The following is a 5,229-nucleotide window of genomic DNA, read 5'->3' on the forward strand; positions in this document are numbered from 1 at the left end:
CGTCCTTTTTTCCAATATGAATAATTTGCTCCATTGAAATCGGGTGGCCTAGTGAAGGAGTGCAAATCCTCAATATAGTATGACCCGAAAGTCGATGCTATCTTTATCGGTTGATTGTAAAGGTTGATAGAGATCTCATAGGATCTTTACAAGGTTGTTAAACCGTCGATTGTGATCCGCTCTAACACCAATTGTTAGCTCTTACAAACAATCGAATAACTCCAAGAGGGGTTGAATTGTCCTTTTAAGAATTTTAGTGGAAGCAATCGAAAATAAAAACTTTGCACAACAATTTAGAGTGGTTCGACTTCTAAACCAAGCCTACATCCACTATCTTAGTTATCCACGCTAAGGATTTCTCAAATCCACTATATTTGCAAACCTTTAAGGATAAGGTGTAACCTTACAAATACACACAAGGTTTATACCCCAAAACCTTGCTTACACACTCTCCCAAAGAGAAATTAAAAATTTAGCAAACAAAAGAAAAACCTCACAAAGGCAAATGTGTTTGCAAATAATTAAGCTCTCACCCAAATCACACTTGAGGCAAATAAACAATGAAGCTCACAAGTGTGTTTACAACAAAGAATTTGACAAATTAAGCACAAAACAAAACTTTGATGTTTGTAGGTTGGTTCAATATGAATCTTGTTGACATTGGGAAGCTTTAACCTTTAATTTATACCTTCTCCATTAATTATAGTCGTTGGGGATCATTATAGTTGTTACCTACAACCAAAAACAACATCTAATGCACAAAGGATCTATTCTTTGGTGAAAGGGACCGACCATTTTTCAAAAAAATCTACTGTTGGAACAAAAGGATCAATCCTTTAAGGGAAGTGAGTGATCCTTTAAGGGGAAGGATCGATCCTTTTCATCGAGGGATCGATCCTTTTGGTGAAGGGATTGATCCTTTTCCTCGAGGGATCGATCCTTATTGTAAATGGATCGATCCCAAACTCACTGGAATCTAAGGGATCGATCCTTTGGTCACTGGAATCCCAAAAATAATCGAGTATGGTATTGAAAAGGTTCGACTAAGTTGGAAAACATTTAAAACATATTTTTCAAGTTAAATTGGACTTTGAATTATTTTTGATAAAATTTTGATAAAAATCGATTAAGTCCAAAATCAATTTTACAATTAATTGTTATATCAAAATCTTAATTAAACAAACCGATGAAGACCCATTATAGTATTGTCTTCTTTTTTGTTCATCACTCTGTTCTCACCATTTCCATTCCTGCCAACCTTCTCTAATTCCTTTCTACTTTGTCCAAGTGAGATAACTATATATCCCTTTTACTTTGTCCAATTGTCCATCATTGAGTTTATTTGAATGCCAAATACCTCTGAAACTGAAAGGACTCTCCCTAAATCTTTCGTTCTTACATTTCTCCAAGCATGCTTTCTCATGTACAAGCTATGGATTTTGGGTTGGGAATGAGTTGCAAGATTACAGTTCAAGATATGAAATGTGAAATTATGGCTTATTAAAATAATACTTTCTAGACATTTCAATCCTTAAGCTCAAAAATCGAAGAATTTTGTTATATTTTTTATGGATACAAACCTGGAACCATGCACGAACGGTGCTTCGCATAACATCTTGAACCGTAAACAAACGATCGCGGACTGCTTCTTGCTCTTCGATCATTTCTCTTGTGCTCTTTCGTAATCCTTCCGGCAAGCTTTTTGTTGCATTGCTTAAGCTAAAAAATGATATCTTCTTTTGCATGGAGTGACCATTTTACTTTGACAACCTGATATGCAGCAAACACAAATTCATTAACATGTACTGTAAAAACTATACAAGACTTCTAAATGCTCATAATGTAAGGTTTCTGAGTTATAGCCATTTCGCAAGAAAAATACGTAAATTTATGGGTTAAAGGAATAGAAAGACTTATCTTTAGAGGTTTGCATCTCTAAGCAAATATAATTAAACATAATATATACAAATGGCACTACAAAGCTTACCAGAGTATTGCACATGAAAGTCCGGGAAAATATTTAGAAAGTTCAAGTAAAGAGTGGTTGTATTTTTAACCGACAACATCTATATTCAATGTTGAAATATCCAGGGCCGGTCCAATAAGGTTTAATGCCCTGGGCGAGATAATAATTTTATGCCTCTATACTTGTACCGTATAATAGACAAAACATAAATAATATTTTTAAAACAAAAATGTAATAGAAATTATAGTTAAACAATATCAATACTAATGCAAACCAAAACCTACAATGCTACAAATATCACCTAAAATGATGCCTTCGTGCATTTTTTGAAGCAAAAACCTCTATTATTTTACGATAATCAAGACTTTGTAAAAATTGACTTTCGATGCTTAGAATTGTTAATCCGATCAATCTATCTTGAGTCATCGTGCTTCGAAGATAGGATTTCAAGAGCTTTAATTTTAAAAAACTTCTTTCTGCGGAAGCAATTGTAACCAGTGCCGTGAACAAAATTTTATATGATATCAACACATTAGGGAACATATCCATTCTTCTTGCAAACTCCATTATTTGAATAGATGTCCATGGACTTTCACCTTTGTGTGCTTCATCCGACAATATTTTCTGCAAAATTTGTAACTCCATAAATAAATCTTTTTTAGGTTGTTAAGAAAACAATAATAATGTGGCACATAAAAACTAATATAGTTTGTTAAGAAATCAAAATTAAATTTTTTAGGCAAAAAGATATATGAGACCCTTCACTTTAAAAAAATAATAATGTGGCCCTCCAATTTAAAAAAATACTCAATGTGGTCCTATGATCAACTTTTTCGTCTTTGGCCAACGGTTCTGTTATTTTGTGTTGATGTGGCACATCAAGCAGCTCAATCCTCCGTTTAATACTGTTATAAATTGAATACATTTTGTCATTCATCATTCGACTATCTCTTCTCTTCTATTTTGGTCACTAATCAATAATAATGGATCTTTTTGTAAACTCAAAATAATTCGGGGATAACATATCAATTTACCCCCTTTTCTCCTGTGTTTTCTTCCCCAAACCAATCTTCCCAAAAACAGTTTTTCCCCAAACCCAAAGAAATATGCCATTGATGATTGAAATCAACATTACATTCAAACAAAAATACTTAACCATCTGAATCTCCTTGTGCTTAAAGCCACATTTCTCATAGAACACCTTGTTCTCATTGCTGCAATCCAAAATAACCTTATAACAACTCATGGCATGAGCATGATCCACAAGAAAACCTACAATTTTCTTCCCCAATTGCAACCCTCGAGCACCGACATCAACCACCACATCTTCAATGTGCCCAACTTTACCACACTTCCTTAATGAACTTCTTCTTGATAAAAACACTCCTTGAAGCTATAATCTTACTAGATGTTTCATCTTCTACCAGACATATAACATGATTATCACCGTACATACTTATTTCCTTGAACCTATCTTCGAATTCTTTGTCGGAAACTGAGTCACAAACGGTCAATTGTCGTAACAGCTCTATGAAACCTTTGTTTTTGTCTGAAAGTTCCAGCTTCCGGACCTTGAAAATTTTCCCTTCCGATGATGAATGGTCCAAACATATAATTGATGATTTGTACATGAAACTAGAAAGAGATTAGCATATTATCAGGCCATTGACCAACGACATTATGTCTTCGCATAATTAGTTAAGGGAGCTTATGTAAAAATTTTAAAAAAAAAATAGAAATCTAGATAGAATTTTAAAAAATTTAAGATTTAATGAGAATTTTAAAAAATTAAAGGGGACTTAACTAAAAATATTCAAAGAAATAAATTTTTTTAAAATTTCTGAAGAGATCAAATTATTATTTTTAAATAAAGGGCCAGATGTTAATTTCCAAAAGATGTTGGCGCTTGGTTTGGCTTCCATAACCGTCCGCCTCAGCCTTTTACAATTTGATGCCTAGTGCCATTAATAACATATACTATATTGATATTAAATCGATAATGTTAATTAATTGTAATAGTCTCACGTGGGAGTAGTAGGCCGACACATTTGCACTTGTCAGTTGTCATTATATGTTTGGACCATTATAAAATAATATATAATAATAAAAAGTTGAATTACTTATTATATTTAGAAAAAGTACTTATTATATGTTTGGACCAGTGTTTTGGGCTAATTTTTTTTTTTTTTTGCCTAATATATACGTACACATTATAAGCACTAGAAAATTGATGTCCCTTCAAATATGTTGTCATGAATTAAGGTCCATCTGACACATGTATTGGGCCAGGCCTAAAAATATCTACGTTTGCTAATTACACAAGAAAATAGGATAATTGTGAAATCAAACTATTTCATTCAAGAAGGAAATTACAACAGAATACTTTGATAAAGCTTTTATGCTTCTCCTACTTCTTGCCGCTATACTCACTTGCTCTTATATACATTGTTTTTAAAATCGGATTAGACCGGCTGGTTCAACCGGGAACCGTTGTCTAGTTCGGTTTAAACTAAACCAGTTGAACTACTACTAGTGAACCGGTCAGAATCATTGAACCGTTCGAATCGGACCGGCTGAAAACCGGAAAAAACTGGGAAAAATCGGAAAAAACCGCCAATTTTGTTTTTTTTTTTTTTTTAAATTAAACCAAACGACGTCGTTTGTTAAACGAGCCAAGTCGAACTCGAGTATTACTGAGCTCGACTCAAACTTTAAAAGTAAGCTCAACTCGACTCAAACTCACGAACTAAAATTTATCAAGTTCAACTCGAACTCGAAATATAATATTGAAACTTGAACTCGAAAAGGCTTGAACTCAAAAAAAATTTAGAATCTCGATTGAAGCCTAAAATTCGAGTTTGATTGAAGTGAAAGAATAGTTCACTCTACGCTCACCAAAAGGCTCCATGATTTTGAATGTCAAATTACCTCTATTATTTATAAAAGTTAGTTGGGATGCTCTTCTATGTTTCTAATCCATGTGGGATTGTTTTGTTTTCATATTTTTACTCTTTAGACTTTTGGGATGTTATTCTATGTTCTTAGTCATGTGATATTGTTTTTTAAAAAAAAATTAAACCAAACAATATCATTTTGTTATGATTTTTTTAGCCCCAAATTTATTTTTTAATTATAGTTATATAATTATATTTATTATTTAATATATTTTACCTTAAATATTATGTTGTAGTTAATTTGAATCATTTTGTTTCACTTGATTTTATGGTTTTTAACTCATATATGTTATGACTTGCTTTGAATAT

At 32.5% G+C, this 5,229-nt stretch overlaps 1 pseudogene; it reads right to left on the reverse strand.

Annotated features, from left to right (window-relative positions):
* Window positions 1-2,996: 2,996 nt before the first annotated feature.
* On the reverse strand, window positions 2,997-3,597 carry LOC120176225 (annotated as a pseudogene).
* Between the last annotated feature and the right edge of the window lie 1,632 nt (window positions 3,598-5,229).

This window comes from Hibiscus syriacus, unplaced genomic scaffold (genome assembly GCF_006381635.1).
Source record: "Hibiscus syriacus cultivar Baekdansim isolate YM2019G1 unplaced genomic scaffold, ASM638163v2 tig00112231_pilon, whole genome shotgun sequence".
Lineage (NCBI taxonomy): Eukaryota > Viridiplantae > Streptophyta > Magnoliopsida > Malvales > Malvaceae > Hibiscus > Hibiscus syriacus.